This window comes from Vigna radiata, chromosome 7 (genome assembly GCF_000741045.1).
Source record: "Vigna radiata var. radiata cultivar VC1973A chromosome 7, Vradiata_ver6, whole genome shotgun sequence".
NCBI lineage: Eukaryota > Viridiplantae > Streptophyta > Magnoliopsida > Fabales > Fabaceae > Vigna > Vigna radiata.
In genome coordinates this window covers 16,036,733-16,051,401 of record NC_028357.1, presented here as the reverse complement: position 1 = coordinate 16,051,401, position 14,669 = coordinate 16,036,733, and positions in this window count along the sequence as shown.

The following is a 14,669-nucleotide window of genomic DNA, read 5'->3' as shown; positions in this document are numbered from 1 at the left end:
CCCCCCCTTCGTGTTAGACTCGATTCTCGAACCGCAAAATTGGTCTTTGGGAGACGACCTAGGGGTCATTCCCTAGCTATACTGCATTTCTCATATGCAATCAAATTTGTATGGGCCGCGACACCCATCAGAGAGGTTCAATAGGTTTTGTACAACTTGTCCAAACAATCAGATTCCAGAACATATGCTCCTAGTTTACTTCTATGAAGGTTTCTTGCATAGAGACAAGATGCTAGTAGATGCAGCAGCTGGTGGATCTTTGTTGGATAAGACACCAACGGAGGGAAGGAAATTATTGTGTAAGCTATCTGGTGAGGACTCCGCTGAGGTAGATAGTGAGCAAATATTACAAGCATTTTTTTAGTTTAGGTGTTATTTCCTTTTCTTTTATTTCACTTTATTTCTTTTTTTCAAACAGATTTTAATTCAGTTTTAATTCTTTTATATTTCATTTCATTTTTTTTAATGTCCCCACCTAGTTTCATAGTAAATAAGTACAAGACTTTAAGCATACGCTTTAAACTTAACAAGCGAGTCCTAGGATTGATATTCTGGTCATTCCTATGCTACATTAGTGGGGAGCAGTACTTTGTTCTCTTTTTGTGCGACCAAAACGAGTTTAACAGTCTGTCCGAGAGATTTACATCGCAGAAACCCCTTTTTATAGGGTCGAAGAAGTAGATGAAAAAAAGTAAAGAAAAAAAATGAACCTTGCTTCTCTCCTACGCTTTAATCTTCGCCCCCCACGTGGCATTTCCGGTCAGCATCTTCTTTCTTACCGGTCATCTTCTCTGGTCAAGGTCTGGTAAGCTCTTCTCTTCATCTCGCATAAGCCCTACCTCGAGGGTTCTTTTTCTCATTTTCTCTCTTCGCTCTGCCCTCGCTCTGAAGTTAGCTTTTCTCTTCTTTCCAAAATATGAAGCATGTTTTCTCTCTTTTGCAAAATGAAGCACACACATAAGACCCCCAAAAACTAAAGTTGCTCAAAACTCACCGTTTCATTTAATTGTACTTCAGCCCAATTCCAACTAAATCTTCCCAGCAACGCCCCAAACGGACCAAAAGCGTTGGCCCAGTATTGCTTCCATTCATTCCAATTAATTTTGCAACAGTTGTAACAGCGCCTCCAAGTGGCAGTAACAACGTTCAACAGCCTAGTTAAAATGGCCTAATTCTCCAATTAACATTGAAGTAGTGTAGAAAAGCCAGCCTAATCCAGGCCCAATTCATTTTGTTCAGATCAACACTTAATCTCAATGGTGGCTGCAACGTCGTTTTGTTGTGAGTGCAGCAGACCAAGCACATCAGCAACATTCTACTTTCAATGCATCAGCAACCCATTTTAGAACCAAGGCCCAACCTACAATAAAGAAAAGAAAAAAAATTCAAAATTAAAGGAAGGAAAGAAAAATCAAATGAAAGAAATTCTAAAAACATATTAATTTTCTAATTATTAACAAAAACTAAAAATTACACCTGTTATTTTTAACTAAAATTTTACAAAACTAAAGAATTAAAAGAAAAACTAAAAATTATCTTAATTCTACACAATTAAAGCCTAAAAGAAACTAAGAATGTCTCCTAAACACTGAAAAATATACAAAATTGGAGAGTGATCAAGGAGCCGTCCAATTCTTGAAGATTGAAGCTGCTTATATCACTTCTACTAAGAGATCCTCTCTAATTTGAATATATTATACTTCTAGAATGTGAGAAAGATCAGATACCTACTATCATTTTTTATTTACTTTTTTCTTTTTTCTTTATTTTTTTTTTTTTATTGGCACTATTGAAGCCTCTGGTATGCATGACCAAAACTGTGGACATAGTGAAATTTTTGGCTATACAAGGTGGAGCGAACTACGTTAAGTGACACTTTGAGACATTGCGATTTTTTTTAGCGTGTGAGAGAGTGTGAGAGCTTCTGATTGAGAGAGCTTCCAAGTGAGCCTCTAGGTATGAATGAGATTTGAGTGTTGTGAGTTCTCAGTGTGAGAGCTTGTGAGATTTGAGCACGAGTGAGATCCTTCTTCGAGTGTGTCTAAGAGCTTCTCGGTGAACCCTCTGCCAAGTGAGACTTTGCTTTTGCTTCCACATTCATAAGTTTTTCTCTCTCTCAACCCTTCTTATCTTAGTTCATGCTTTTCTTCTATGTTTTTCTGCTTTACGCTTCTTTAGCATTGTGTTCTTTACTTCTCTTTCCTTATCTGTTTTTCTCTTCTTCTTACTTGTTATATATATATATATATATATATAATATAGGCTGGAAAACCGCTGTTAATCTCCCTTTGTTTGAAGGTATGAAAGGGACATTCAGGTAGAACAACGCCATGTATCCCAACAAAACAAACTTTTATTTAAACAAACAAAAAAATACGGACTCTTTGGACTTAGATCTAGTTAGGATCCATTGCGAGGACCATGAAACAGATCCATTTATGGACATTGAGACTTCAAAGACTGGACAATGAACAAAAGTTAAACTAAAAAGTAAAATTGAAAACTTGATTTGAACATAATAAACCTTTTTACTTTTACTTTTTTTTATTATTGTTTTTATTACTTTTTAATGGAAAAGTATGAACAAAAACTTAGAAAGAATGGATATCAAAGCCAAGACGAGTTACAAACGATGGTGGTCCCCTCCGGAACAAGTTAACATCTTGTTGAACATCTTCAACCATGGGATTATTAATCCTAGTGGAGATCAAATTTGTGAGATTGCAGGACGACTCAGGGAGTATGGGGAAATTGGAGAATACATCGTCTATTGTCGGGTCCAAAACCATGGAAACCGAGTGAAGAATCTACGCTTGCCGCAAGACATCCCTGGTACATGTGAACCTTCATACTTCCTCATACTGCCGTTTATGTATGGTAAACTTCTTTTTTTTTTTGCTCTAATTTCTTTATTTAATTTATTTTATTTTATTTTATTTATTTCTCACTACTATTTTTATTTTTTCACAACCAGAAATCCTTCATGGGTAAGTCAACAGGCTCTAAGGCTCCTATATCTCTTTCCCATCCCCATTATACTTGAAGAAGAAGAGAAAGTCACTCAACCCATGTCGTTTGGCATCAAAGCTCCTTCCATGAAGCTTTCCTTGAGATTGTCGTTACCCGATCAATAGTCTCCTCAAGGGAGAATTTTTTTTTTTTTGGACTATACTCTTAACGACCACTTATGGCTGACATTTGAACATTTTATTTTATTTATGCACTGCGATCACTATCTGCTTTGTTTTATATGCTAGTTAATGATTTTTCCATAGCTCTATAAGCTATGTTTACTTAGCACATTGGTGTTACCATTTTTGCACGAATATTAAGGCATCTGGTTATACCTATGAGATTCAGACAATACAAAATTGCATCATTTGAAAAATCGTGTAGTCCCAATGACTTTATAGACCTATGAGTTATTGAAATATATGATATTTGTCATATCACACACCATTGTTTTATTTATTTCCAATAATGAAATTGAAATTACTTTGAAAATAACTCTCATTTATATACCCTTATGCTAACACATATTTGTAATTCAAACTCAAATTTCAACTATAGTGGCACGACTTGCATAATAATATTATTAATTTCAGATGATCACACAAGCTATCAGATAAGAAAAAATATATCATATTTTACAGAACTCAAAAGGATTGAACACTATAGGATCATAATTATCTATATGGCACATATTTTATCAACTAAATACACATATCACATATTAGTAATACTACAATCATGAATCAAGAACAAATAAGAACATATCCTTCAAAGTATTTACACAATCAAATACAAATTATACCACTAACCACACCAAACAATATGTCCATTTAACATTTCGTATTGCACTAAGCATAAAGGAGAGTACAAAACAAGAAAAACAAGTACATCATCACATTTTACTATTTAACATGAAAGAGAACAGAAAAGAAATCATCTTTTCCTTAATTCCACATACTACCTAAATATTAATTCATAACAGAGTAACAAAATAAGATTACCTATGTAGACCACATGATTATAGAACCTAAGTTATGTGACATAACCAGTTTGCATGTGATACAATCACATTCACCTTACTCGGTAAAACTTTTATTAGATGCACCTAAAATCATTTCTGGGGCCAATGCTTAGCGTCACTCCCATCACTCTAAGAGCTTATTAAAGTCATTACACATTCTCCTAATGTGTAGTGTTACCCCCCACCACTCGCCATCTAGGGAGCTTATCAAGATAAGTACACAACGCCACCTCTCATTGCCCATCCGGAGTTGCACCGGGTAAGTGCAAGTGTACCTCCCACCACTCTCCTAGGGAGCTTATTAGGGCTAACAAAACCAACGCCATCTCAATTGTAAAGTGCTTCCCCAGACCAATACCATGTCCCAAGGATTTCCAACATATGCCAATTTGCGTTAAATCCAAAAATCACATTCAATACAATTTTCCGTCAACTTTGACCTTTGCTCAGTGTTTTACTCGTAACTCTCTCTACATAAGTCCGAATGAGTTGATTCTTGTTTTGTTGGATTCTATACTCAAAAATATTTTCAATGACTACTAATTTGTAATTTTTGGACAACAGGGCTAACTGTAGTAAAATTATTAAAATCGAAATTTTAATCACGTACTTGTATTTTCAGCTTTGACCTTTTTGACTGTTTTGCTCATTATTCTCTCCACATAACTCCAAATGGGATTATTCTTTTTGTGTTGGAATGTAGACTCAGAAAGCTTTCTTTGGACACCAAACTCGTAATTTTTGGACCACTGTAACTGCAGTAAAATTTCCAAAATTGACATTTTTCTAAGCTTCCAATGTGAGTTTACTTTCAATCTCTCTTTAGTTCAAGCTTCTAATTAAGATTGGGCATGTGGTATACTGATGAGTGCATATTTATGCCCACATTTATGCTTTAAAATTCAAAATTTTGGTGGGATAATTATGATTAAATGGTTGATTTTGAGTGAATTTGTGATGATTGGAAATGTTGGATTTGGGAATTAAAGAGACGTAAAAGTGAGTTTTAGCGCATAAATTATTCTTGGATATTCTAATGTTTATTTGTGCAGCTAGAATTATAAGCTTAGTTGGTCCAAGTTGCAATTCAAGGCCCAAAATCAGAATTATGGAAAATGGAATTGGTTTATTCAATAAAAAGGGCTGAATGCACCCTTGTTTTTACAATATATACTCCTAATTCTGGAACAGGCCCAAGAACACCAGGCCCAAACACTATATCCTTTTTCCTGCACCCCTAAGTTTCCTATTTTTACCCCTCCTAAGCTAGACTNCATAAGATTTTACCACGTGTCCAAAACCTCCACATACAGATCTGACCATTGGAAAGCTGCCATGTCAGTGATCCTTGCATTCACCATTCACCTAATGACAGAGTGCCACATCAGGAGCCTTGCCACGTCATCACCATTTCTAACAAACAGAAACCCTAATTCCCAATCTAGACCCTAGCCGTCAGCCATCCTAAAGCCATCACCGTCAACCTTCAAGCCGCTGCCAGCCACCATCGTCGGCGTGCCCACCGGCCATCACGAAGCTTCACGCCACCACCCAATCTTCCGTGAGCAAATACTAGTCCAAATCGTCGTTGCGTTGCTGCCTTCATCTTCTCCTCCATCAACGACGACCACCACTTACACTCAAAAGAAACCTAGCCAAGCCACCGTGTCGCACTGACCGACCACTGTGCCACCACAAAGACGTCGTCGTGCAACCTCCACGGACACCATCATCTTCCTCGCATACCATCCTTCGCAGGAGCACAACCCGTAGCTGCCAAATCCAGAACCCAGATCGAGAAACCCATCAACTTCAACGGACCATCTTCTCATCGAGATACACACTCTTCTCCACCACGTCGTCACGCATTATCCTCGACCACCATTCGAAGCCCATCAACGCTAGCCATCACCATTAGAATCATGACATCAACTTCCGTTCATCTCCTTGCAAGTTGCGCCTAACCTTGGGCTAGCATCAGCATCTCTACCAGACCTAAAACGCGAAGTCTCCATGGCGCCTGAAAACTCTACCACGTAACGGTGCAAGAAGGTCCACATCTCGCAGATTCGTTCATCAAGACCTGCATCAAAACCAGACCTGCAAAGAGGAAGACCAAGAAACGGTGAAGAGCAGCCTTCACGGCGCAGGCGTAGGCGCAAAATTCCTTCTTGCGTTTCTTTCCTCAGCGGCGCAAGGTAGGAGCAAATTTCCCCAATTTGCTAAAACCCTAATTTGGGAAGGAAAGGGGGCTGAAACGTGGTTCGCTCTCATTGACNGCGCCCCCCTCAGTCAAAGCTGGTCAAACAGGCCTTCTCTGGTCAAAGTCTGGTCAACAGGGGCTTCTGGTGCAATTTTAGAGAGTTCTAAAGGGGCTAAAGTGCAGATAGAGGAAATTTTAGGGCATTTGTGAAATTTTGGAAAATTCAGAAAAGCTAAAAGATAAAATTCAGTTGTTGAATTAATTTAATTGGGGAATATCAACAGAAAATATCTTCCAAATAATGTTATAATTATCTAAATATTTTAGTTATTTGAAAGATATAAGATAAAATATTCTATCAACTGAATATTCAGAGTCCAAGCCCAATCAAGCTTATATAAAGAGACTTAGGGGAGACAGAAAGGACATCTTCATTCATTCATTCACCACTCCTCTCTCTTTTATTTAATCATGTATTCAACTCCATTCATGGAGAGCTAAGCATCTAGGGTTATTCTGGTGTAATTTCATTATGGATTCTGAGGTTAAGTGAATTAATGCAATTGTTTATTTTGATTATTGATTTAAGTTACTCTCTCTCTACGTCTTTCATCTCCCTATCATATTAAAAGCAAAGGTTTTTGCATCATAATGTGTTTGAATCTACATGCATATTAATTATATGAGTTCTAGGGTTTCTAGGTTTAATTGAGAATCTACTTTGATTGAATTTAGGAACTTTCATATGATTAAATGGTTTTTACTATCAATTGAGAATGTACGTTGGTTGGTAGTAATAATTTCAACTATAATCAATTGAGAATTTACTTTGATTGATTAACTTTTAATTTGGTTTGGAGATTTAAGAATAGACATGATTAAACACAATAATTTTGATTGAGAATGTACTTTGGTTGAATTTATTGTGAATAATCTAGAAAGGTCTTGCATTTAATTGAGAATGTACTTTGATTAATTGCATGNTCNCCCTCAAATTAATTAAGAATGTACTTTAATTAATTTGAAACTTAAACAATAATCAATTGAACAATAATCTGTGAGTAACCAATGATGAATCTATTTTGGAAAAGTAGTGGAATAGCCTGTTTCTTCATAATTGTTTTTAATTTTCCTCTTTGTTCTACAACATTCTTTAAACATTCTAACTTTAACTCATAAGCATTGTATAACATTCATAAGAGTCAGATATTCGAAAGCAATTCCGTGTTCGTTGGGAGACGACTTAGGGTTACTTTAGCCCTATCTACTTTCTTGAATACTACTAGGCAATACTGAAGTTGCCTTGAAAAGTAGTATTAATTTGATAGCTTCAATGACAACTTATCAAATTTGGCGCCGTTGCCGGGGAACTACGGTTAGTATTTTGAATATTTTTTATTCTCATTTTTATTTTATTTTTTAATTTTCATTTGTTTTTATTTTTTTTCTAACGCATATGCATTTAACTTAGTTTGAGTTATTTTGTAGATTTTAGTTATTTTTGTTAGCAAAATCTTTATTCTTGCTTAAGTTAAGAATTTCTCTTGAGAAATACTTGAGGCTAGTTTGAATATACTCTGGCTAGGAAAGACTTGGTACTTAAGTTGTCCATTATGACGCACCTCTCTTTCCTGGGAGTGGACCCAAACAAATCTCTATATTCTCTATTTGAAGTCTTTCTCTAAAGCAAGGACAAAGGAAAAAAAAAGAATAAAAGAAATCAAAAACAGAATAACAGTTTCAAGCAAACTACTTAGTGCATGACCAGAGCTAACCCGGGAGAATTCTATCAAATAAACCCGGAATTAGAAAGGAGTTTGCGTGAGGTGCGGAGAAATTTGAAACTTGTGTGTTCTACTGAGGGAACACTTCCTACATCTGAAGCCATACTACTTTTATCATCTCCAGTCACAAACATACCATCCATTCCCTTACCTGATCCTAACCCAAACAGAATGGCACAGAGAACCATTAGACGATTAGTCACCTCCCACAATACAGTTACCCAAAGTAACATTGAATACCCTAATGAAGAGTGGGAGTTAAGACCTGACCCGCTAAATGCCTTACCGAAGTTCAATGGGTTATCAAGGGAGAATCCACACAAACACTTGAGACAATTCCACATGCTGTGTGAAAATTTCAGATCTCCCAGGATCACAATAAAAAGCCTGAAGATGAGAGTTTTTCCTTTTACTCTTCAAGGAGCAGCTCAAGATTGGTGGTATTATCTCTCTGCACGGATTACAAATTGGGAAACCATTGAAAGACTATTTCTTGAAAAGTATTTTCCTGCATCCAGACTATCTGCCATCCGTAGGGAAATTCAAGATATAAGACAGAGAGACAGAGAAAATCTNAGTGAATATTGGGAAAGATTCAAGAAGCTATGTGCTTCATGCCCTCAGCTTCAAATGACAGACTTCATTCTATGCTTTTATGAAGGCTTAAGTCCAACTGATAGGTCATGGGCAGATGCTGCAAGCGGAGGATCTTTCTTAGACAGGTCACCAGAAGATGGGATAGATCTAATTGAACGGAAGGCAGTAGACAATCAACAATATGGAACAAGAGAAAATTCAGTTACTTTGTTGAAAGGAGTGCATGAAATTGAAAACGGTGTATTTGATGGAAAGAGGATAGATGAAAGGTTGAATAATTTAGAAAGCAAACTCGACAAGATTGCAAGTTTGTTTAAAACCTCCACTCCACAAATTGCTAAAAGGTGTGGAATTTGCATTTCAACTGATCACTACACTGATGAATGTCCAAGCTTGATGGAAACTACTGTGGAAAATCCATCTCAAGCTTTTGCTGCAAACACGTTTAGAGGAAACAGACCATATCAGAATTATCATGATTCATCCTCAAATAGGTATCAGCAGAACTGACAACCTTATGTTCCACCTCAACAAAGGCATCAACCTCAACCTAAAATGTCACTGCAAGATTTCATGAAAACAGTGCTTGAGCAAAATTCAGAGATCAAGAAATCAATTGTAGATTTCACTCAGAGGGTGGAAAAGTTAGAGGCTAAGGAGTCAAATAAGCTGCCTGCACAAACAGTGATCAACCCGCAAAATGTAAGTGCTATTACTCTAAGAACGGGTAAACAAGTACAAGTCCCTGAAGGAGTCCAAGAGGACGAAGATAAGAAGAAAGAAGAAGAACAAGTTGATGACAATGGAGGACCAAATGAACCATCACCTGAGACTACCACTGAAAAATCCAGGTTAGTACCTCCTAACTCTTCTTCTAAAAATTCTTCTTCATCTTATTCTCCACCTCCTCCATATCCCAATCGCTTGAAGCCGAGAAACAAAAAAATAGAGGAGTTAGACCAAGAGATCTTGAATACTTTCAAAAAGGTGGAGATCAACATTCCCTTGCTAGATGTTGTTAAGCAAATCCCTAAACACGCCAAGTTTTTGAAAGAAATTTGCACAAATAGAAGAGGTTTTAGGGATAATGAGGTTGTGAATTTCGGAAGAAATGTGTCAAGCTTTATTAAGAAGCATATTGAAATACCGCGAAAATGCAAGGATCCAGGTATGTTCTCTATTCCTTGTGTTATTGGAAATTCAAAGTTTGAGTATGCCATGCTAGATTTAGGGGCTTCCATTAATGTAATGCCTTTATCAGTGTTTACTTCTCTATCTCTGGGACCTTTTAAGACTACTGGTGTGGTCATTCAACTGGCCAACCGTAGCACAGTTAACCCTGCAGGTGTGCTTGAGGACGTGCTTGTCCAAGTAGAAAAGTTAATTTTTCCTACAGATTTCTATATCTTGGACATGAAGGATGAAGAAGGAATCAGTCCAACAACTATTATCTTGGGAAGACCCTTCATGATGACAGCACGAACCAAGATAGATGTGCATGTAGGATCATTGACAATGGAGATAGGAGACGAGAAAGTGCGCTTCAACGTGTTGGAATCTGGGAAGCATCCGATTAAAGATCATTCTTTGTTTTGTATTGACNTATCAAGTGATGCTAAACCAGTGAGACAACCTCAAGAAAGACTGAATTCTCAACTGATGGGGGTTGTAAAGAAAAGGGACACCAAGCTGCTACAAACAGGTATTATAGACCACAATTCTGACAGCATTTGGGTAGGTCCTATACATGTGGTTCCCAAAAAAGATGGAATCACAATGGTCAAGGACGAGAAGGACAAGTTGACTCCTATTCAAGACAAAAGTGGGGCCCACAACTTAGTAGTTGACCATCTTAGTAGGATTGAGAAGGGAAAAGTTAGCATTCCGATCCAGGATGACTTTTCCGATGAAGTCCTACTAGCATTCCTTCCACCATGAAGGAGGTAAGTTCCCTCATACTTTTTTTGTGCATTCTATATATAAGGCATACATTAAGCAATATGCATAGTTTAAGTGTGGGGGTGTGGGGAAACAATTTGATTTGTTCCCTATTTCGTTTTTTTTCTTCTTCTTTTCTTTCTTTAATAAAGATTTTCAATGGATTTGAGAGTTTGAATCAGTAATTGGATGATCAAAAAGAGTCATGTTGTTATGAGTGGATTGCTTTTATGATTTGCTGATTGAGTTGACTTGAGAATTTCCTAATTAAATCTTTTGTGAAAGAAATTTGAACCATGTGTGTTTTGAGCCTAATGATAAGGATGGACCATCATGTGCCATACCTATTTTTCTTGAGTGATTTGCCCATGTTTTGATAATACTCTAATATTTAGCTTGATTCTGTGTTGTGCAACTAAGGTGAATATGCATGATTTGATATGATTGATGCATTTCTTGTTTTAGCTACTTGGCCAAATAAACTTACCTTAACATTAATCCATTGAAAACCCCTTTGAGCCTTAAGACTATTTTTCTTGTTTCCCATAATTGGAAAATGAAAAAAAGAATGTTCCTTACCTTAGGAAAGAAGAAGGAGTAATGGATTGTGTTATAAGTAAGTGATGAATAAGTGTGTGGGTGAATGTCTCACCAAATATAAAAAAAAAGGAAGGAAAAAGGAAGATGAAAAGTTGAAGTTTTGAAAAAAAAAAGTGATAAAAAAAAGAGAAAAAAAAAATCTTCCTAAAAAGAGCAAGAAATAAGGTTGTTTTTGAAATAAAGTGTCATTACTCTTTCTATATCAATTTCAAAAACCCAAAAATTCCAAAGAAAATTTCCTACATTTGTCTTGGCCCTAATATAACCTTTAAAAAGCCCTTATGATCAATAATTGCATGTTTTCTGAAGTGTGTGAATGTTAGAGTCTTATTAAATACCAAGGGTGTTTATTTACATGGGTATTTTGAGTGTAAACACAAGCCAAAAACACTTGAGTGATTTGGAGAGAAATAATACATTTTGACTTGAGTGTTGTCTTTCATATTTGATTTTCTTAGGAATTCAAAAAGTTTAACTCATGTGTGAAGAATAAAGTGATTTCATTTGCATGTCCATGACAAAGTGATGTTTAGATGTTTGATCTATGTCTAGTGATGTTCATTCTTTTGATCCAAATGCAAATATGGAATAAAATGACTCAGAACAAAGTTTTGGAATTAATCAATTTTGCTCAGGAGTGCAAAAGGATAAGTGTGGGGGTGTGATGAGTGCATATTTATGCCCGCATTTATGCTTTAAAATTCAAAATTTTGATGGGATAATTGTGATTAAATGGTTGATTTTGAGTGAATTTCCGATGATTGGAAATGTTGGATTTGGGAATTAAAGAGACGTAAAAGGTGAGTTTTAACGCATAAATTATTCTTGGATATTCTAATGTTTATTTGTGCAGCTAGAATTATAAGCTTAGTTGGTCCAAGTTGCAATTCAAGGCCCAAAATCAGAATTATGGAAAATGGAATTGGTTTATTCAATAAAAAGGGTTGAATGCACCCTTGTTTTTACAATATACACTCCTAATTCTGGAACAGGCACAAGAACACCAAGCCCAAACACTAGATCCTTTTTCCTGCACCCCTAAGTTTCCTACTTTTACCCCTCCTAAGCTAGACTTCATAAGATTTTACCACGTGTCCAAAACCTCCACATACAGATCTGACCATTGGAAAGCTGCCATGTCAATGATCCTTGCATTCACCATTCACCCAATGACAGAGTGCCACATCAGGAGCCTTGCTACGTCATCACCATCTCTAACAAACAGAAACCCTAATTCCCAATCCAGACCCTAGCCGTCAGCTACCCTAAAGGCATCACCGTCAACCTTCAAGCCGCTGCCAGCCACCATCGTCGGCATGCCCACCGGCCATCACGAAGCTTCACGCCACCACCCAATCTTCGGTGAGCAAGCACCAGTCCAAATCGTCGTCGCACCACTGCCTTCATCTTCTCCTCCATCAACGACGACTACCACTTACACTCAGAAGAAACCTAGCCAAGCCACCATGTCGCATTGACTGACCACCGTGCCACCACAAAGACGCTGTCGTGCAACCTCCACGGACGCCATCATCTTCCTCGCATACCATCCTTCGCAGGAGCACAACCCGTCGCTGCCAAATCCAGAACCCAGATCGCGAAACCCATCAACATCAACGGACCATCTTCTCATCGAGATGCACACTCTTCTCCACCACGCCGTCATTACCAGACCCAAAACGCGAAGTCTCCATGGCGCCTGAAAACTCTACCACGTNACGGTGCAAGAAGGTCCACATCTCGCAGATTCGTTCATCAAGACCTGCATCAAAACCAGACCTGCAAAGAGGAAGACCAAGAAACGGTGAAGAGCAGCCTTCACGGCGCAGGCGTAGGCGCAAAATTCCTTCTTGCGTTTCTTTCCTCAACAGCGCAAGGTAGGAGCAAATTTCCCCAATTTGCTAAAACCCTAATTTGGGAAGGAAAGGGGGCTGAAACGTGGTTCGCTCTCATTGACTGCGCCCCCCTCAGTCAAAGCTGGTCAAACAGGCCTTCTCTGGTCAAAGTCTGGTCAACAGGGGCTTCTGGTGCAATTTTAGAGAGTTCTAAAGGGGCTAAAGTGCAGATAGAGGAAATTTTAGGGCATTTGTGAAATTTTGGAAAATTCATAAAAGCTAAAAGATAAAATTCAGTTGTTGAATTAATTTAATTGGGGAATATCAACAGAAAATATCTTCCAAATAATGTTATAATTATCCAAATCTTCTTCTGAACCTTAACGTAATACTTGGCCATCCAAAGTTAGAAAGGTCTACTTTTTAATTAAGTGGCATAGGAAAATAATTTAATAGTGAGAGATAACCCATAGAATTTAAAACTCTTGAATCATAAATCATAATCCTTTAATCCTCTCATAGTTTTTCCTTTTAGAATAACAACTATAACATGTTCCATAAACTGAAAGCCAAAAATTTCGTACCTGGATTTCTTCTTTTGCTCTAAACTCATCACACTAGAATCACATTCCCTCAAATCTAGACCCTGGTGCATCAACTGATTGAGATTTAACCATCTCCTTTTAATCACTTTACTTAGCTTAAGATCCTTACCTACTTCATTCTTCTCCAAAAACCTCACGTTTTCTTATCTTGGAAATTATTTCTTCTGCTAAACTTTTCTCTTAAAAACATTAACTATATGCAAAACTAAGTTAATTTTCCAAACCTTTCTACACTAATGCTTATCCAAAAGTCTCCTCATTTGAACCTTTGAACTCAACTTTTATTATACAACTATTGATATCTGATCCTCTGGTTTGGTTCTTGAAACACTTCCAAAAATGGTGGTTCTAAACTCCAACCTCTTTCCTCATCCATTGTAGACCAAGACTCTGATGTTTGACTTCTAAGTTCCAATATACCGCATTTCCCTATCTTCAAGACAAAACTGATTTCAAAGGCTTTGACCAAATCTAATGAAGGTATGCAAGTCCGATTATCCTTGAATCCGTATCCCTCTACCACTATAGAGCACACAACACTATTAAGGAATGAAACTTAGACCACAACTCTTCCCCCCCGAACCTTCAGAATTAAGAAAAGAATTTCATTTCTGATAAAGTCATGACTGTGCACCACCATTACTCTTATCAAGATGTTTTCTGTTCTTAAACTTCCAGTTGGCTATACTCATTATGTGATTTAAACTAAGAAAGACATGACAAATCATGTCACTTAGAGTCTACTTTTCACAAAAAAGTAGGTCAAACACACAACCCGCAGGTCCTCCTAAGGACGAACTGTTCTAATACTACTAATGTAACATCCCAAAATTCTCAAACTATTCTTTTAATATTATTTATTATTTTAATATTATTTTATTATATTAATATTATTTTATTATATTAATATTTTAATCACAATTTGCATAGCCACTTGTAAATCTGTTCCTTTCTTAATCATTGCAACATAGGAATTCTTATCCCTTTATGATATTTGATTTTTTCTTTTTCAAAACCTTCTAAAATAGGTTCTCAAAATTTTGAACCCCTCATTCTTAAATTACTATAGTTCTC